Source organism: Triticum dicoccoides, chromosome 1A, assembly GCF_002162155.2.
Source record: "Triticum dicoccoides isolate Atlit2015 ecotype Zavitan chromosome 1A, WEW_v2.0, whole genome shotgun sequence".
Lineage (NCBI taxonomy): Eukaryota > Viridiplantae > Streptophyta > Magnoliopsida > Poales > Poaceae > Triticum > Triticum dicoccoides.
In genome coordinates, this window is record NC_041380.1 from 584,335,829 (window position 1) to 584,357,468 (window position 21,640).

The window sequence follows — 21,640 nt, forward strand, 5'->3', positions numbered from 1 at the left end:
GCACCTCGCCCCCTCGTTCCCCACGGCAACCGAGCGCCACCATGGCCTCGCCGTCGTAGTACTCGCGGCCACCGCGACCTCCACGCCCTTCCGACGCGTCCGCACGCTCCGCCTCCCTCGACTACACCTCCACGTCAAGACGCAGGACGCCGAGCACCATCGAACGCTACCCCAACCTCGTCTTCTTCCTCGGATCCCCGACGCATCTCCAACGAGCGCCGTCGACTCTCCGGCTACTAAACTCCCAAGGGCCATCTTGCGTGCCGCACGGTGAGATTCTCCTCCCCCTGCTGCTCTTCGTTGGCCCCCTAGCGCTCTGTAGCCAGCCGCCGCCATTGCCGAGGCTCTGGTCGCCACGGCGTACCTCGCCGCCGTCGTCACGCACGCCCGAACTCGCCGTTGCACTCCTGGGGTTCCTAGGAGCCCAACGCGCCAGCGCAATAGCCTTCCCGTGCCTACTAGCGCGTTTCTCGTCGGGGACCCGACCGCGCCGCCGCCTGCGCGCGTCGCCGGCGCCCTTCCGGTGACCAAATGGTCACGGGGCCGAGTCCTTTGTGCTCAGCGCGTCGCGCAGGTCCACCCTAGCCTTCCCTTTCACCCCGAAGCGCGCTGTGTCGCCATCTTCGTCCGCGCCCGAACTGCAGCCCGCCGCGCTCGTCGCCGGCGACCATTCCGGCCACCCACGCCGTCGTGCTCCCCTCCATCGGACGCGGCGCGAAGAGGCCGTTCCAGAGAGCCTGGCCGCGCCCGATTTGGTGCCCCGTAGCGCGGTTCCGGCCAACTCAGGCGAGGGGGCGCCTCTGTTGGGTCGCCGGAGTCGCTCCGGCACCGTCCGCCAACGTGGCTAGGCGGGCCCCACCCCTGGGTCGCTGCCTGTGGGCCTGGGGGCCCCAACTGGCCACGTTGACCAAGTCAACTTCACTGACGTGGCAGCTACTGCCACTGACATGCGGGCCCCATCCCCTAAAACAAATAAAAACAAATAGATAAACTGCTAATTAATTAAATAAATTAATTAAAACCTAATCTCTCACTGACTACTGGGCCCTACCTGCTAATTAACCCATTTAATTAGTTTCAAAACTCTGTTAATGCCCCTGACAATGACATGTGGGTCCCACTAGACCCACCTGTCTGGTTTGACTGGTCAACCGACCAGTTGACCTGCTGACATCACTCTCATGTCATGCTTGCGTCATCAGACACTGTTCTGGATAATGTTGACTTTAGATAAATAATTAAAATCAGAAAATGATTTAAATCTTTAGAAAATCATATCTTTTAATCCGTAACTCGGATGAAAATACTTTCTACATGAAAGTTGCTCAGAACGACGTGATGAATCCGGTTACGCAGCCCGTTCGTCCGCCACACACCCCTAGCATACCAAACACGCAACTTTCCCCCTCCGGCTCCTCTGCCCGAAAATGCGAAACACCGGGAATACTTTCCCGGATGTCCCCCCCCCCTTCGTCGGTATCACCTACTACCGCGATTGGGCACACCTAGCATCGTTACTTGTCATGTCATGCATCGATATGCATTTGTTTGCATTGTATTCATTGTTTCTTCCCCCTCTTCTCTCCGGTAGACCACGAGATCGACGCTGCTGCTGCCCAGTACGACTACGGAGTTGAGGACCCCTCTCTCTTGCCAGAGCAACCAGGCAAGCCCCCCCCCCCTTGATCACCAGATATCGCCTATTCTCCTCTATACTGCTTGCATTAGAGTAGTGTAGCCTGTTACTGCTTTCCGTTGATCCTATTCTGATGCATAGCCTGACATTGTTGCTACATCTGTTGATACCTTACCTGCAATCCTAAATGCTTATTACAGAATGCTAGTTTATCATCATTGGCCCTACATTCTTGTCAGTCTGCCTTGCTATACTATCGGGCCGTGATCACTTGGGAGGTGATCACGGGTATATACTATACATACATACATACTATACAGATGGTGACTAAAGTCGGGTCCGCTCGAAGAGTACCCGCGAGTGATTCACGGATTGGGGGCTGAAAGGACCTTTGTCCCGACGGCCCTCTGTGTGGATCTTTGTGGCGGAGCGACAGGGCAGGTTGAGACCACCTAGGAGAGAGGTGGGCCTGGCCCTGTTCGGCGTTCGCGGATACTTAACACGCTTAACGAGATCTTGGTATTTGATTTGAGTTGGTTACGAGCCTACACGCACTAACCATCTACGCGGGAGTAGTTATGGGTATCCCGGTGTCGTGGTATCAGCCGAAGCCTTCGTGACGTCAGCAACTTAGCGGCGCGCGCCGGATTGGACTGGAACGCCACTAGGCTAGGTCTGCTTCCGGCCGCCCACGCAACGTGCAGGTGTGCTCAGGGTGATGGGCCCAGACCCCTGCGCTTAGGTTTAGACCGGCGCGCTGACCTCTCTGTTGTGCCTAGGTGGGGCTGCGACGTGTTGATCTTCCGCAGCCGGGCATGACCCAGGAAAGTGTGTCCGGCCAAATGGGATCAAGCGTGCTGGGTAAGTTGGTGCACCCCTGCAGGGAAGTTAATCTATTCGAATAGCCGTGATCTTCAGTAAAAGGACGACTTGGAGTTGTACCTTGACCTTATGACAACTAGAACCGGATACTTAATAAAACACACCCTTCCAAGTGCCAGATGCAACCCGGTGATCGCTCTCTAACGGGGCGACGAGGAGAGGATTGCCGGGTAGGATTATGCTATGCGATGCTACTTGGAGATGCTACTTGGAGATGATACTTGGAGATGCTACTTGGAGATGCTACTTGGAGATGATACTTGGAGATGCTACTTGGAGATGCTACTTGGAGATGCTACTTGAAGATGCTACTTGGAGGACTTCAATCTACTCTCTCCTACATGCTGCAAGGCGGAGGCTGCCAGAAGCGTAGTCTTCGACAGGATTAGCTATCCCCTTCTTATTCTGGCATTCTGCAGTTCAGTCCACTGATATGGCCCTTTACACATATACCCATGCATATGTAGTGTAGATCCTTGCTTGCGAGTACTTTGGATGAGTACTCACGGTTGCTTTCTCCCCCCTTTTTCCCCTTTCCTTTCTTTCTGGTTGTCGCAACCAGATGCTGGATCCCAGGAGCCAGACGCCACCGTCGACGACGACCCCTACTACACTGGAGGTGCCTACTACTACATGCAGCCCGCTGACGACGACCAGGAGTAGTTAGGAGGATCCCAGGCAGGAGGCCTGCGCCTCTTTTGATCTGTATCCCAGTTTGTGCTAGCCTTCTTAAGGCAAACTTGTTTAACTTATGTCTGTGCTCAGATATTGTTGCTTCCGCTGGCTCGTCTATGATCGAGCAATTGTATTCGAGCCCTCGAGGCCCCTGGCTTGTATTATGATGCTTGTATGACTTATTTATGTTTTTAGAGTTGTGTTGTGATATCTTCCCGTGAGTCCCTGATCTTGATCGTACACGTTTGCGTGCATGATTAGTGTACGATTGAATCGGGGGCGTCACAAGTTGGTATCAGAGCCGACTGCCTGTAGGAATCCCCCTTCCACACTCCTTGGCCGAAGTCGAGTCTAGTCACTACAAAACTTTTACTAACATGGCTGTGAGCCTTACGGGCCCACGTCGCCATTGGGTGGTACTAGGATCTTTTACTCCTCGACCTTTACTCTGGGACTCTGAATTCTTTTCTACTCGGGTTAAACGAATTTACTAACTATCACTAGGATCCCGTGACCCCATTCTCCCCAAAGTTGGATAAAGCCATAGTATTCTTTGGAATAGTATTTTGGACGATTTCCACACTGTCATTGACTCCCTTGAAACATCTTTGTTTTCAGATGGAACCCACGAGGCAGGTCGTCCGCCACACGACGGCCATTGGTGCCTCGGGATCACCTACCGTGCTAGCTGAGATGATGACCTATCTGGGTTATCGCTGGCACCCTGAGTACACCGTCTTTGAGGAGTACCAGGACTTTAACCAGGAGCAGTACCGAGTCATCGTCCACCTCTACTCTCGGGAGTATGACTCCACTACTGTGCTACAGACCGCACATGGTGTTGGGGTGACTATCGATATGGCAGTCCACGATGCTGCTCATGCTGCTCTAACACGTCTTCGTGGACAGTATCAGGCATTGGACACTTCCCCTTTCAGGCACATTCCTATCGCATCTGACGTTGGTGCGGAGGGATACTACACTGCCGCCTACTCCACCGTCACCCGAGAGCCCTTCCACCATCAGTGCCTGGTTCTGCATGCTGATGGGATGGACCGAGCTAACAGAGCTCTTCGCCACGAGTTGTACACCACTCGTCAGCACCTTTACAGGGCTCTGACGCTGTTGCACCCCTTTGTCTGGTCTGGACAGCTGCCGCGTTCTGCGATCTACCCAGCCAGGACCGTGATGCCCCACGGTGTCGGATGGCCAGAGGTGGGAGGCTACTCTCCCGCACTTGGTCCTCTTCTGCCACCTGAGCGTCGGGTTCTACACCAGAGTATCCGCGGCCCCCAGGCCACTGACGTGGAGGACTATCCGTTGCCTCACTACCAGCTGTCAGGTTACAGCTACCTTCACAGTACCTCCTGGGACTGATGTAGTCTTGCTCATTAGTATTAGATGCATTCGCGAGCCTGCGTGCCGCCTATAATGACTTAGTCTATGTACTGAACTCTGTGTACTGAACTCTATGTCCGACCCCTTTTGTAAGTTATGCCGACTATCTATGTGGTATCTGTCGTGCTCCTTTCATTATGCATGTTTCATCATGAATGACTCTTGTCTATGCAAATTTCTCAATGCTGAACTACCCCTGTTATATATTAACAGGATGGTTAGACCAGCTGGTCGTGGTCGTGGTGGCAACTTCCCACCACCGCCTGAGTACATGGCTGGTATGATCCAACAGCTTGAGATGAATCGCCAGTTCATGGAGAACATGATGGCTCAGTTTCCTCGCCCCAATATGAACCAGCAGCCAAACACAACCACTCTGCAGGATTTCATACGCCTCAACCCAAGTGTGTACCGCAGCTCAACCCAGCCGCTGGATGCTGATGACTGGCTCCGTGACATCACCTATGAGATGGAGTCTGCTGATGTAGCCCCTGCCAGCTATGTCACTTTTGCTTCCTTCTTTCTAAAGGGACCCGCAGCACAATGGTGGGACAGCCACAGGCGTACTCTGCCAGTTGGGACAATCATCACCTGTCCAGACTTTCAGGCTGCCTTCTGTGCCCGCTTCATTCCTCAGGGAATCATGGACAGGAAGAAGCGTGAGTTCCGCAACCTCACACAGGGCAACAAAACTGTGTAAGCTTATCAGCGAGAGTTTCTGGACTTATCCCGCTATGCTGAAGAAGACATTGCAACTGATGCTCGCAGACAGGAGAAGTTCCGTGAAGGCCTTCAAGCTGACATCAAGCTCGCACTTCTAGTGCATGACTTTGCCGATTTCGCCACCTTGGTGAACAAGGCCATCAATGTCGAGACTGGTCTGCAGGAACACCAGAGCTCTCAGAGGCGCAACCGTGACACGGGCTCATCTTCGGGCCCGCCCTCGCAGAAGCGTAAGATATGGATCCCGAACAGCATGTACCGTCCAAATGCACCTGCCCCAAGGCAGTCTTATGCTGCACCTCGTCTGCCGGCTGCTCCAACTAGGCAGCCGAGGCTTCCAGCTCCACCACCCCAAGCTCCTGTTCCTACCCCCGAGAATGGTTTGTGCTTCAGGTGCGGACAACCAGGGCACCGTGCTAGGGAATGCAACCAGAAACAGAATCAACTGGCCCTTCCAGCAACTGGCCGTGGGAACAACCAGCCCCGCAACAACAATGCCAAGTCCTATGGTCGTGTTCATGCCAACCACGTTGATCTGAATGAAGCTCAAGACCAGCCTGCTACTGTGATGGGTACACTCCTCGTAAATTCAGTACCTGCATCTGTTTTATTCGATACAGGTGCATCGCATTCATTCATGTCAGAAGATTTTGCATGCTTGCACGACATTAAATGTGAGGACATGAATGCTTCACTATTAGTACACACTCTTGCGGGCCAATGTCGAACCTCCATGATTTGCAACGACGTCCCTGTAGAAATCGAAGGACTGGAATTCCTTGTCTCTCCCATCGTACTGAAGTCCTGTAGCATTGATCTCATTCTGGGAATGAATTGGTTAAAAGCGCATACTGCTTCTATCGTTTGCGCCACCAAGACCGTCCATCTGCTACACCCTTCTGATGAAATAATAAGCTACAATGCCCATCTGGTTAAGAATGCCGAGGTAAGGCTCTATGCATTGAATGCATTGAACGCCGCACCACTCGAGGGCATTGAAAACATTCCCGTCGTGCGTGACTTCCTCGACGTCTTTCCAGAAGAACTCCCAGGGATTCCCCTTGCTAGAGCTGTCGAATTCGTCATCGACTTGAAACCAGGCACCACTCCTATAGCCAAGCGACCCTACAAGATGCCGCCGCATGAACTCCTTGAGCTTAAGGAGGAAATCGATAAATCTCTTCGAAGTGGTTTCATTCGCCCAAGTTGCTCTCCTTGGGGAGCACCTTCTCTCTTTGTCAAGAAGAAAGATGGGACAAACCGATTGGTCCAAGACTACCGTCCTATAAACCAAGCTACCATTTAGAATAAGTATCCTCTTCCTCGGATCAATGATCTGTATGATCAATTGGCTGGTTCGTCAGTGTTCTCTAAATTGGACTTGAGGTTGGGTTACCACCAGATCCGTGTTTGTGAAGAGGATATCCCAAAGACCGCATTCGTGACTCGTTATGGTTCATACGAGTACACCGTCATGTCTTTCGGCTTAACCAATGCTCCAGCCACCTTCTCTCGCCTGATGAACTATATATTCATGGATTACCTCGACAAGTTCGTCGTGGTTTATCTGGATGATATCCTGGTATTTTCCAAGAATGAAGAAGAACATGCTGAACATCTTCGTCTTGTGCTGGAAAAGCTACGAGAGCATCAGCTTTACGCCAAGTTCTCCAAATGTGAATTCTGGCTTCCCGAAGTAACCTATCTTGGGCATGTCATCTCTAAGGATGGTATTGCCGTCAACCCTGAACGAGTTCAGGCTATTCTTGATTGGACTCCTCCGAAGAACGTTAAGCAAGTCAAAAGTTTTCTCGGTCTCGCCAGCTATTGCCGTCGATTCGTCGAGAACTTCTCCAAGATTGCCAGGCCTCTGACTAACCTGTTGCATAAGGGCGTCAAGTTCCAATGGACAGATAAATGTCAGGAAAGTTTCCAGGCACTCAAAGACAAGTTGACTTCTGCCCCAGTACTAGCTCCTCCGGATACTAAGAAGGACTTCGTCATTTACTGTGACGCTTCACGTCAAGGCTTAGGCGCTGTACTAATGCAAGAGCGCAAAGTGATTGCTTATGCCTCTCGTCAATTGCGCCCTCACGAAGAGAACTACCCAGTTCACGACCTCGAGCTTGCTGCTGTCATTCATGCACTGAAGCAGTGGCGACATTACCTTCTCGGTAATCGTTGCGAGATCTTCACTGACCATCAAAGTCTGAAGTATCTGTTTACCCAGCCAGACCTGAACCTCCGTCAGCAGCGATGGATGGAGATTGTCGCAGACTTTGACTTGGGTATTTCCTATACACCAGGCAAGGCTAATGTAATGGCTGATGCCTTGAGCCGCAAGTCTTACTGCAACCACCTCCAGATTCACAAGGTTCAGCCCTCACTTGTTGAAGAATTCAGAAAGCTGAACCTCCATATTGTTCCTCCGGGTGCACTTGCTCCCCCTCCTGAGGAGTCTCGCAAGATGAATCTCCGTGTTGTTTCCCAGGGTTCCCTCTATACCCTGGCTGTCGAACCCGATCTCGTGAGCTCCATCAAGACATTACAGGGATATGACTCTGAAGTCCACCAGATTAAGCGCGACCTCAAAGAAGGAAAGCCATCATTCTTCACTATTGCTGATGATGGCGCCTTGTACTTCAAAGGCCGCCTATTGGTGCCGTGTAAGAAGGAAAACCTGAATATGACTCAGGAGGTTATGAAAGAAGCTCATGATACGCCTCTATTTATCCATCCTGGTAGTACAAAGATGTACCAAGACATCCGCCAGAGATTCTGGTGGTCTAACATGAAGCAAGACATTGCTCGCTATGTTGCTGAGTGTGACATTTGTCGTCATATCAAAGCAGAGCATCAAAGGCCTGCTGGAACTCTGCAACCTATCTCTATTCCTGAATGGAAATGGGACCATGTTGAAATGGACTTCGTCACTGAATTCCCCAAATCGCAGAAAGGCAATGATGCTATTCTTGTCGTCATTGACCGACTTTCTAAAGTTGCACATTTTCTGGCTGTCAAGGAAACGATCACTGCTAGTCAGCTGGCAAACCTCTACATGACCAGAATTGTCTCGCTTCACGGTATTCCATTGGTAATCAGTTCAGACCGTGGCAGCTTATTCACTTCAAGATTCTGGGCAAGTTTCCAATAAGCTATGGGCACTCATCTGTCTTTCAGCACTGCTTTTCATCCTCAGTCACAAGGGCAAGTTGAACGTGTCAACCAAGTTCTCGAAGACATGCTTCGGGCTTGTGTTATTTCCTTCGGTAAGAAATGGGAGGAATCTCTCCCGTATGCTGAGTTATCCTATAATAATAGCTATCAAGCTAGTCTGAAGATGGCCCCCTTCGAAGTGTTATATGGACGAAAGTGCCGAACCCCTCTGAACTGGTCAGAAACTGGGGAACGTCCACTCTTTGGTCCGGATATTATCCAACATGCCGAAGAGCAAGTCCGCATTATTCGCGAGAATCTCAAGACTGCTCAGTCACGCCAAAAGAGTAATTATGACCGTCATCATAAAGACATGGTCTATCAACCTGGCGAAAAGGCCTATCTTCGAGTTACACCAATGAAGGGTGCTCACCGCTTCGGGATCAAGGGCAAGCTAGCTCCTTGCTATATTGTCCCATTCACTATTCTCGAGAGGCGTGGAAAAGTGGCATATCAACTGGAGTTTCCGCCGAACCTTTCTCAGGTTCACGATGTGTTCCATGTATCACAGCTCCGCCGTTGCTTCAAGGAACCGATCCGAGGAGTGGATCATGAAGTGCTCGAATTGCAACAGGATCTCTCCTATAAAGAGCATCCGGTCCGCATTCTCGACCAAGCTGAACGCCGCACACGCCAGAAGGCGATCAAGTTCCTCAAAGTCCAGTGGTCGCACCATTCTGAAGATGAAGCCACTTGGGAACGTGAGGATCGCCTGCGTGATGAATACCCCGCACTGTTTCCTTCTACCTCCTAAATCTCGGGACGAGATTTCTTGTAGTGGAAGAGATTTGTAACGCCCGGATAATTAGGCTACAGTAAAACTCTTCTAATGATGCCATGTCATCAGTGTTACTGTTGCTAACCAAGTGGTAGTTCAAAATCATTGCTAATTCAAAATATGAATTAGTGACAAACACCCTAAGTTTTCATAAGTCAAAGCGAAAATGTTCGGGGGTTGCCAAATGTTGCACTGGTAATTATGGTGAAGCAAACACCATTTTATAAAATGCCTAAATGCCCTAAAACTAAATAAAACAGAAAGGGAAAATAAATAAAAGAAAGAAATTACCAAAAAAACAAAAAAGGGGGGAAGCCCCCTAGACCCGGCAGCCCAACCCACCCGCACGGCCACCGCCCGACCCCCCTGGCCCGCAGCCAGCCTGGCCGGCCCAGCCGGCCCGGCTCCCGCACCGCGTCCCCTTCCCCTGTTCCCCCGACCCGGGTCGGAACAGGGCACAAATGGTCACGGGGCCGAGTCCTTTGTGCTCAGCGCGTCGCGCAGGTCCACCCTAGCCTTCCCTTTCACCCCGAAGCGCGCTGTGTCGCCATCTTCGTCCGCGCCCGAACTGCAGCCCGCCGCGCTCGTCGCCGGCGACCATTCCGGCCACCCACGCCGTCGTGCTCCCCTCCATCGGACGCGGCGCGAAGAGGCCGTTCCAGAGAGCCTGGCCGCGCCCGATTTGGTGCCCCGTAGCGCGGTTCCGGCCAACTCAGGCGAGGGGCCGCCTCTGTTGGGTCGCCGGAGTCGCTCCGGCACCGTCCGCCAACGTGGCTAGGCGGGCCCCACCCCTGGGTCGCTGCCTGTGGGCCTGGGGGCCCCAACTGGCCACGTTGACCAAGTCAACTTCACTGACGTGGCAGCTACTGCCACTGACATGCGGGCCCCATCCCCTAAAACAAATAAAAACAAATAGATAAACTGCTAATTAATTAAATAAATTAATTAAAACCTAATCTCTCACTGACTACTGGGCCCTACCTGCTAATTAACCCATTTAATTAGTTTCAAAACTCTGTTAATGCCCCTGACAATGACATGTGGGTCCCACTAGACCCACCTGTCTGGTTTGACTGGTCAACCGACCAGTTGACCTGCTGACATCACTCTGATGTCATGCTTGCGTCATCAGACACTGTTCTGGATAATGTTGACTTTAGATAAATAATTAAAATCAGAAAATGATTTAAATCTTTTGAAAATCATATCTTTTAATCCGTAACTCGGATGAAAATACTTTCTACATGAAAGTTGCTCAGAACGACGTGACGAATCCGGTTACGCAGCCCGTTCGTCCGCCACACACCCCTAGCATACCAAACACGCAACTTTCCCCCTCCGGCTCCTCTGCCCAAAAATGCGAAACACCAGGAATACTTTCCCGGATGTTCCCCCCCCCTTCGTCGGTATCACCTACTACCGCGATTGGGCACACCTAGCATCGTTACTTGTCATGTCATGCATCGATATGCATTTGTTTGCATTGTATTCATTGTTTCTTCCCCCTCTTCTCTCCGGTAGACCATGAGATCGACGCTGCTGCTGCCCAGTACGACTACGGAGTTGAGGACCCCTCTCTCTTGCCAGAGCAACCAGGCAAGCCCCCCCTTGATCACCAGATATCGCCTATTCTCCTCTATACTGCTTGCATTAGAGTAGTGTAGCCTGTTACTGCTTTCCGTTGATCCTATTCTGATGCATAGCCTGACATTGTTGCTACATCTGTTGATACCTTACCTGCAATCCTAAATGCTTATTATAGAATGCTAGTTTATCAGCATTGGCCCTACATTCTTGTCAGTCTGCCTTGCTATACTATCGGGTCGTGATCACTTGGGAGTTGATCACGGGTATATACTATACATACATACATACTATACAGATGGTGACTAAAGTCGGGTCCGCTCGAAGAGTACCCGCGAGTGATTCACGGATTGGGGGCTGAAAGGACCTTTGTCCCGACGGCCCTCTGTGTGGATCTTTGTGGCGGAGCGACAGGGAAGGTTGAGACCGCCTAGGAGAGAGGTGGGTCCCGGCGTCGTGGTATCAGCCGAAGCCTTCGTGACGTCAGCAACTGAGCGGCGCGCGCCGGATTGGACTGGAACGCCACTAGGCTAGGTCTACTTCCGGCCGCCCACGCAACGTGCAGGTGTGCTCAGGGCGATGGGCCCAGACCCCTGTGCGCTTAGGTTTAGACCGGCGTGCTGACCTCTCTGTTGTGCCTAGGTGGGGCTGCGACGTGTTGATCTTCCGCGGCCGGGCATGACCCAGGAAAGTGTGTCCGGCCAAATGGGATCAAGCGTGCTGGGTAAGTTGGTGCACCCCTGCAGGGAAGTTAATCTATTCGAATAGCCGTGATCTTCGGTAACAGGACGACTTGGAGTTGTACCTTGACCTTATGACAACTAGAACCGGATACTTAATAAAACACACCCTTCCAAGTGCCAGATATAACCCGGTGATCGCTCTCTAACGGGGCGACGAGGAGAGGATTGCCGGGTAGGATTATGCTATGCGATGCTACTTGGAGATGATACTTGGAGATGCTACTTGGAGATGCTACTTGGAGATGATACTTGGAGATGCTACTTGGAGATGCTACTTGGAGATGCTACTTGAAGATGCTACTTGGAGGACTTCAATCTACTCTCTCCTACATGCTGCAAGGTGGAGGCTGCCAGAAGCGTAGTCTTCGACAGGATTAGCTATCCCCTTCTTATTCTGGCATTCTGCAGTTCAGTCCACTGATATGGCCCTTTACACATATACCCATGCATATGTAGTGTAGATCCTTGCTTGCGAGTACTTTGGATGAGTACTCACGATTGCTTTCTCCCCCTTTTTCCCCTTTCCTTTCTTTCTGGTTGTCGCAACCAGATGCTGGAGCCTAGGAGCCAGACGCCACCGTCGACGATGACCCCTACTACACTGGAGGTGCCTACTACTACGTGCAGCCCGCTGACGACGACCAGGAGTAGTTAGGAGGATCCTAGGCAGGAGGCATGCGCCTCTTTCGATCTGTATCCCAGTTTGTGCTAGCCTTCTTAAGGCAAACTTGTTTAACTTATGTCTGTGCTCAGATATTGTTGCTTCCGCTGGCTCGTCTATGATCGAGCAATTGTATTCGAGCCCTCGAGGCCCCTGGCTTGTATTATGATGCTTGTATGACTTATTTATGTTTTTAGAGTTGTGTTGTGATATCTTCCCGTGAGTCCCTGATCTTGATCGTACACGTTTGCGTGCATGATTAGTGTACGATTGAATCGGGGGCGTCACAGCACATACCTTGACATGATATTGAAGGTGTTCAAGATGGATCAGTCAAAGAAGGAGTTCTTGCCTGAGTTGTAAGGTATGAAGTTAAGACTTAAAGCTCGACCACGGCAGAATAGAGAGAAAGGACGAAGGTCGTCCCCTATGCTTAAGACATAGGCCCTACAGTATGCTATGCTGTGTACCGCACCTGAAATGTGCCTTGCCATGAGTCAGTCAAGGGGTACAAGAGTGATCCAAGAATGGATCACAAGACAGCGGTCAAAGTTATCCTTAGTAACTAGTGGACTAAGGAATTTTCTCGATTATGGAGGTGGTAAAAGAGTTCGTCGTAAAGGGTTACGCCGATGCAAACTTTGACACTAATCCAGATTATTCTGAGTAGTAAACTGGATTCGTATAGTAGAACAGTTATTTGGAATAGCTCCAAATAGAACGTGGTAGCTGCATCTACAAGATGACATAGAGATTTGCGAAGTACATACGGATCTGAAAGATTCAGACCCATTGACTATAACATCTCTCACAAGCATAACATGTTCAAAACCAGAACTCATCGAGTGTTAATCACATGGTAATGTGAACTAGATTATTGACTCTAGTAAACTCTTTGGGTGTTAGTCACATGGGGATGTGACCTTGAGTGTTAATCACATAGCGATGTGAACTGGATTATTGACTCTAGTGCAAGTGGGAGACTGTTGGAAATATGCCCTAGAGGCAATAATAAATTGGTTATTATTATATTTCCTTATTCATGATAATTGTTTATTATCCATGCTAGAATTGTATTGATAGGAAACTCAGATACATGTGTGGATACATAGACAACACCATGTCCCTAGTAAGCCTCTAGTTGACTAGCTCGTTGATCAATAGATGGTTACGGTTTCCTGACCATGGACATTGGATGTCATTGATAACGGGATCACATCATTAGGAGAATGATGTGATGGACAAGACCCAATCCTAAGCCTAGCACAAGATCATGTAGTTCGTATGCTAAAGCTTTTCTAATGTCAAGTATCATTTCCTTAGACCATGAGATTGTGCAACTCCCGGATACCGTAGGAATACTTTGGGTGTGCCAAACGTCACAACGTAACTGGGTGACTATAAAGGTGCACTACGGGTATCTCCGAAAGTGTCTGTTGGGTTGGCACGAATCGAGACTGGGATTTGTCACTCCGTGTGACGGAGAGGTATCTCTGGGCCCACTCGGTAGGACATCATCATAATGTGCACAATGTGATCAAGGAGTTGATCACGGGATGATGTGATACGAAACGAGTAAAGAGACTTGTCGGTAACGAGATTGAACAAGGTATCGGGATACCGACGATCGAATCTCGGGCAAGTATTGTACCGATAGACAAAGGGAATTGTATACGGGATTGATTAAGTCCTTGACATCGTGGTTCATCCGATGAGATCATCGTGGAACATGTGGGAGCCAACATGGGTATCCAGATCCCGCTGTTGGTTATTGGCCGGAGAGTCTTCTCGGTCATGTCTACATGTCTCCCGAACCCGTAGGGTCTACACACTTAAGGTTCGGTGACGCTAGGGTTGTAGGGGTATGTATATGCAGTAACCTGAATGTTGTTCGGAGTCCCGGATGAGATCCCGGACGTCACGAGGAGTTCCGGAATGGTCCGGAGGTAAAGAATTATATATAGGAAGTGCTATTTCGGGCATCGGGACAAGTTTCGGGGTCACCGGTATTGTACCGGGACCACCGGAAGGGTCCCGGGGGTCCACCGGGTGGGGCCACCTATCCCGGGGGGGCACATGGGCTGTAGGGGTGTGCGCCTTGGCCTGCATGGGCCAAGGGCACCAGCCCCAAGAGGCCCATGCGCCTAGGGTTAAGGAAGGGAAGAGTCCCAAAGGGGGAAGGCACCTCCGAGGTGCCTTGGGGAGGAGGGACTCCTCCCTTGGCCGCCGCCCCCCTAGGAGATTGGATCTCCTAGGGCCGGCGCCCCCCCTAGGCTCCCTATATATAGTGGGGGAAGGAGGGCCTCTCAACCTAAGCCCTGGCGGCTCCCTCTCCCTCCCATGACACATCTCCCTCCTCCCGCAGCGCTTGGCGAAGCCCTGTTGGAATCCCGCTACTTCCACCACCACGCCATCGTGCTGCTGGATCTCCATCAAACTCTCCTCCCTCCTTACTGGATCAAGAAGGAGGAGACGTCGCTGCTCCGTACGTGTGTTGAACGCGGATGTGCCGTCCGTTCGGCGCTAGGATCATCGGTGATTTGGATCACGACGAGTACGACTCCATCAACCCCGTTCTCTTGAACGCTTCCGCGCGCGATCTACAAGGGTATGTAGATCCACTCCTTCCTCGTTGCTAGATGACTCCATAGATAGATCTTGGTGACACGTAGGAAAATTTTGAATTTATGCTACGTTCCCCAACAGGAGCAACCGGGTCCCAAAATGCCACGGATTTAAATAAAAGAAATATATATATCTACAACAGATTTGTATGCATGTGGAATATTTTTCCAAAGTTTGTCTAAATTCAAAATTCATATTTAAAAATTAAAAGCATGGCGTTCCATGGAGCAACCGGGTCCCAAAATGCCGCCCTCCTAGGACATGTCACTCTCCCCACAGTTTTTTTTTCATTCTTTGTTTTTTTTTGGAGCAATTTACACTTTTTGCGTGGTACTCTAACATGCTTTAATAAAAGTAAATTATATATGTGGTGGGAAAATTATATTGTTGCCCTTCTTAATTAACTGTACTAATGTTTTCCCTCCTATAGAACAATTAATTGTACTAATGTTTTCCTTCATAGAACAATTCATTAATTTGTACTAGTAGAAAAGCTTTGGCAGAAAAGAATCAGAAAAAAAGGAAAAAACCATAAAGAAACAAAGAAACCTGAAAGAAAAATCAAAAGAAAAATAAACCTACAGCGAGGAAAGAGCCGAACAACAACCAAACAAATGTTATTGGGCCGGCTCATTTGCGCGGATGTTGAGCCACCAATTGCTCTCGCCTAGCAGCTCTGCCCACAAGATCCATCTGAATCAGCTGGCAAGAAGGCTGCTATGTGTCCATACTCTCCATACGATGTATATCCCCCCTTCATTCTTCATCACCAGTGCACTTAAAATCAAGAAAGGGCATATTCGCACAAAAAGGGAAAACATAATTTGAAATTCTGAAAAAGAATACAATAGAAAATTTGCATGCACATATAGACTATAGTTTTTTTGTGAATACACGTATAGCCTATAGTTGGTCGTGCTTTGTGACGAGTAGTATATATTTTAATAGGTTAGCCCGTGATTTTGGCTGCCCTTTTTAGTTTGCTTCTGTAAAAAAACATTAGTACATTTTGTCGTATCCACAGAAAGGGGAACAATGTGGTTGAAAAATGGATATATACATACTATGTATTATCGATTCATCATTTGTACTTTCCTTGTAGCTTACGAGTTCACAGATTTAAATAAAAGAAATATATATGTCTACAACAGATTTGTATGCATGTGGAATATTTTTCCAAAGTTTCTGGAACATCTAAATTCAAAATTCATATTTGAAAAATTAAAGCATGGCGCTCCATGGAGCAACCAGGTCCCAAAAGGCCACCCTCTACGTTCAAAAAAAAAAGGCCACCCTCCTAGGACATGTCACTCTCCCCACAGTTTTTTTTTCATTCTTTGTTTTTTTGGAGCAATTTACACTTTTTGCGTGGTACTCCAACATGCTTTAATAAAAGTAAATTATATATGTGGTGGGAAATTGTATTGTTGCCCTTCTTAATTAACTGTACTAATGTTTTCCCTCCTGTAGAACAATTAATTGTACTAATGTTTTCCCTCCTAGAACAATTCATTAATTTGGACTAGTAGAAAAGCTTTGGCAGAAAAGAATCAGCAAAAAATGTTGTATTGTTGCCCTTCTTAATTAACTGTACTAATGTTTTCCCTCCTATAGAACAATTAATTGTACTAATGTTTTCCCTCCTAGAACAATTCATTAATTTGACTAGTAGAAAAGCTTTGGCAGAAAAGAATCGGCAAAAAATGTAAAAACGCGCCAGGTAGGGGTCGAACCTACGGCCTTCCGCTTAGGAAACGGACGCTCTATCCACTGAGCTACAGGCGCTCATATGTTCCATTTTATATTTCACGTCATCTAGATGCTTTTTCTTTTCTGCAAGTACCAACTGCCTCGTACATACTGTAATAGACTGATCTTCACTACTTCTATTCATCTTAACATGTATGCCTCCACATCTTAAAAATTATTGTAGCCGTTAGATTTGCTAGTTCGATCCACTAGCATCCATCCAATCAACACATGAGAAGTCTCTAACATGCAACATGCATTAGTACATTCTATGTATGTTTTAAATCACATTGCATTAGGTCCTTCCCAGTGCTTCACCCTGGACCGGTGTTAAAGGTGCCAACTAGACTAAAAAGCTGATGTGACATCATAATTAAAAGGAGAGAGAGAGTTTTGGTAACCTCAGGAAGAAACGGTACGAGGCAATCAATCTCGATCCCGTGTGCATCGCCGAACCATCTCGTCTCCTCTTCTTTTTTTCCCCTTCATCGTCTGAGCCGCCGTCCATATGTTCATTGAAGCCAAATTCCGGGCGACCCTCCAGCCTGCATGGTCTGCCGCCGGGAGAAGGAAGCAGGGATAGCACCAGCGTCACTGGCTCAGTTCACCGCTGCCGGTAGCTCTTCAGGCCAGTCACAAACTGGTCAAAGCCTGACCTGGGCTCGCTGCCTCCCTGCAGTTCTTGATTACATTAGATTTGTTTTCAGACTACGTCTTTGTTCTGTATCATACGGCACCTGATGCTCACTGCCTCCCTGCAGTTACTGATTAGATTAGATTTTTTCTATGCATCTAACCTGGGCTGCGGCCAAACTCTGACTGATAACTTGCCAAGAAACTTTCTGGTCCGATGTTCAGTACTGTCCATTTGTTGCTATAATTGTTAATATGCAATTATAATATTCAGTATTGTACAGTTTGTTGCTGTTTGGATGAAGCTGATGATCAGTACTGTCCAATATGTTAAGTACAGACAGTTCATAACATATATAATCCGCAATTTATATTTTTTATTATCTACTTCAGCTCAAAGATATCTTGCCACTTTTTTGACGGCTTCTAGGTTCTTCAGTTTGTACTATATATGAGTCTATAAAGCAAAATATACATTTCTGAACTTTGGCAATGGCACACACACGCATTTCTGAACATTGGTTTAGTTGCTAAGCTCGAATACATGCCACAAATAGGCCATAAAGTTTACAAACAACTAAGATTCTACAGCTTATTAAAGGAAGGAAGCTTAGAGCATCTCCAGCCGTTGAGCCCACCAGGAGGCACTTTTTTCGCCGCTGGGGGGGGGGGGGGGCCGCCGGCGAAATATTAAAGTCTGGGAATGAAAAAGCATCCACTCATTGGCCCCCCACGCACTTATTATCCACTCGTCACCGTACGCCTTCGCCTCGCCCTCGGCGCCGCTCGCCTGCTGCTCGCCGCCCTCACTATGCATGGCGCTGCTCGCTGCCGCGGACAGCAGCGTAGAGTCCATCCCCTTCGCCGGAGACATGGCGCAACGCCCTGGGCCGCAGCAGGAGCAGGACCAGCGCGGCCTGCCGGGCGTGTCGAGCGACTCGACCAGCGTGGCCCTTGTGTGCAGCGAGCTTGAGCGCGACGTCGAGCGGCGAGACGACGGAGCTGCTGGCCGCGGATGGGAGGAGGCGCTGCAGGAGCGTGTCCCGAAGCAGGGGAGGGTGCCCCAGCGGGGTGGGCGGCGAGGGGAGCCGGTGATTGAGCCGCGCCAATATCTCGCGCGCGCCAGCGGGGTCCCCGGCGTCGGCGCGGCGCGCCGCCTCGAGGAGCTCATCTACCGCCGCCTGGGGCTCCCTGGCGTCGGCAGGAAGGAGGGGTCGAAGGGCTCAGGCTCCGGTTGTACAGCCCCGACGTCGGCTCCGGCGACTTGCTGCCGTGGACGCCGACAATGATCTTCACCACCGCCGCCGTTGCGCCACAGCTCGACGATGCCAAGCTCCAGCACGCCGATTAGTGGGCGCCACAACTCGTCGGCAACATGGTAGCCCCCGTCCAGGCACACACGCACGTGCAGACGGCCGCCGCCGTCGCGGCCGGAGCTTGGTGTGGCAAGGGAGCACGGCGGCCAGCAACGAGACGGCGGCGAGGAGGCGTGGAGGCGAGCGCGGTGCAGCGCGGCTTCGTGCGGAGAGAGAGAGAGAGGAGATTGATTCTTTTTTACATGCAAGTGATGGGCTAGCAGAAAAAGGAGGATAGAGAGAGAGAGGAGAGAGAGGCTGACTGGTGGGGGTATCTGCATGCATAAAGTATCACCGGGCGTCGCAAGTGCCCCCCGGGAGCCTGGGTTTTGGCTGGTTTCGCCGGCGCTGTTTTTGCTCAAATCCAACGCAAAACGAGGTCGTGGGGGCTTGACTAGGGCCATTTTTTGCTGCCGGTGCTAAAAAGAGTGCTTGGAGGGCCTTCCTGGGACGGTGGAGATGCTCTTAGCTACAAGAAGCTAAGCACCGATGCATTGGGGATTTTAGCTGCTAAGCTATTTAATATGCTTAGCACATCTTCTAAGCACCCATCCATTGAAAGTAGCCTTAAATCAAGACATGCACTACAACTCAAGGTGGATGTAACAAGCGGGCTTTTCGGCCCGTGCGTGGCCCGCTCGGTCTTGGCCCGCTAGATAAATTAGACGGTCCGGTCTGCCATATCAGGTCTGAGAAAAAATGTCGGTCCAGTCCGGTCTTTAACCGAGCCGATCGAGCGGACCTAGAAACGCAGTCATCGTTGTTTCCCTTCCTCGTCGTCGCGGCCACCGGCAGCCCCTAGGTGAACCACCATGTCCCCGAGCTTGCCATGTCCTTCCTTCGTCTCCTCCCCGTGCCCCAGAGCCTCTTTCTGCCGCTCGCCGTCGCTGCTGTGCGTGCATTGCCGCCGTTCGCGAGTTCTCGATCATGGCAACAGTTTCAGCACAACACGCACGCACGCATGAAACGCTTGGCCGTGATTTTCGGATCGTGGGAGAAACGCTGGGATGTGATTTTCTCATCCAACAAATCAGGCAAGTCTTGTTTTGGAAGTGCTAGATTTTATACCGTCAGCTTCCTATAATCACGTCACGCACGATCCCCTGGTGCCGTTTCCTTTTCTTCAGTCAAAATAGAAAACTGAAAGTACCAGAGAAACAAGGTTTGATCCAAAAATCACGTCACCATTTAACGATTAACTGCACATCCGATTTGATCCACTAATCACGGAAGGCCCGCACATGAGAAATCATGGGCTCATGCACACGATAGATTACTTGCATGCAACAGAAAAACTGCTAATCAACAGACATGTGCACGTTCATGGCAAAGAACCGCAGCACCCACGCACTTCTCACGGCACGTCGCCCACCTCGACACCGGCGCTCGCGCATGTCACCTTCCTCGTCACAGCACCCGCGCACGTCCTACACCTCGCCGCTGCACCCGTGCAAGTCGCCGCCGATGGTTGTTGGCTAGTCCGCTCCGTCCGGCTCGGGCTTCTTCATCGCCGGTCCGGTCCCTAAAATCAGGACCGTCATGCTGCTCGGTCCGGTCCGGCCCGGACCGCCGGCGGCCGGTCCAAACGTCGGTTTAGACCGGGACCGGACCGTGTCCACCCTGAACTACAACCCACTGCATACTATTTCTAGTCATGCAACCATGCCACATCAGCATGCCATGCATGTAAGTTATAATTCATTTTTTTGCATTTGCATATCTATCTCACGTTGTCACATCATCTGTTTGTGCATGCCAGTAATTGATTTTTTTTTAGTTTTGCGTTCATATAGACACTGTATATACGTCGAGTGCTTCGAGCATACCTATATAGTTGATCCTTATGTTCTTTTAAGCGCCACACTTTTCCTCTATTGCTAAATAACTATAACCCATCAGTTTGAAAGTAAAGAAATAACTATGACCCACTACCTATTTCTCTAGTTGTACAACAATGCCACATCAACAAGTCATGCATCTAAATTATAATTTACACCTTTTGCGTTAATAGTCCGTTCATGCATGTTAAGTCATCAGTTAATTTTATTTGCACTAAGTTTTGTACTCTCATGTACACGGTATATATGTGTTGGACAATTGGAGCATAATTATATAGTTTACCCTTCACGGTTTTTAGAATTAGCAGTCTTCTAACTGCATCCTAATTTTCTCTCTTTTATATCATTTTGTTATATGCTTCATATTCTTTTAATGTTTCTAAAGTGTAAATCAAGTATATTCTTAAATTTATTTTTATTTATTTCAATTGTTTATGTAGCACCTAATTAGTCATCGATTTTAACAAGATTGCCGCAGCAACATGCGGGCTATCTTCTAGTTTCATAAAAATTGAACACCGTTAGTTCTTTGAAATTAATTTTTGACTAGTAAAACTAAGAGAATATGGATTATCACAGGGAATGAGACGTTTGAGAAGCTTGGGACGATCGATCTGAACGTAACATGCTAGCGTATCGGACGACGGTGTACCACATGCCAAGTGTCAACGCCGCCACCGACTTCAATGTCTTCTCGGCAAGAGGAACTTCAATACCATCTTCGGCGCGTACGTCTGCAACACCTACCTCAGACGTTGCACTACCACCACGGTTGCCACCATGTCCTCCTTCACAGGCATGTTTATCCACATGCTCTCCGTCGCCGTTCCATTTCCTTCATCCTCACGGTGCAACACATCCAAAGGGCATTAGTGTGAGGGCGCTACCAGCTCCTAGCTTGCCGCACTCCTTGTGTCCTTCTCTTCTCGGTTGTAGGCACTTGTGGCATTCGGCCGTGCAACCTGGCCTTTGGGGCCAACCAGTTCACCCTGAGCACCGCTGACGGCCGTCGCGACATCGCCAACTTCTTCAACTGGTACTGCTTCACCTTCACTGTCGCCATGATGCTCTCAGACGCCAGCATCACCTACCACCGGAGCAACCTTCCACTTATTGGTACCTTTTAATTACTTCAATACTTTCT

The 21,640-nt window shown here is 49.7% G+C and overlaps 1 non-coding gene across 1 annotated transcript; it reads right to left on the bottom strand.

The window, feature by feature from the left end:
* Positions 1-16,633: 16,633 nt before the first annotated feature.
* TRNAR-CCU lies at positions 16,634-16,706 on the bottom strand. The gene has a single exon. It is a non-coding gene; the product is annotated as a tRNA-Arg (tRNA).
* Between the last annotated feature and the right edge of the window lie 4,934 nt (positions 16,707-21,640).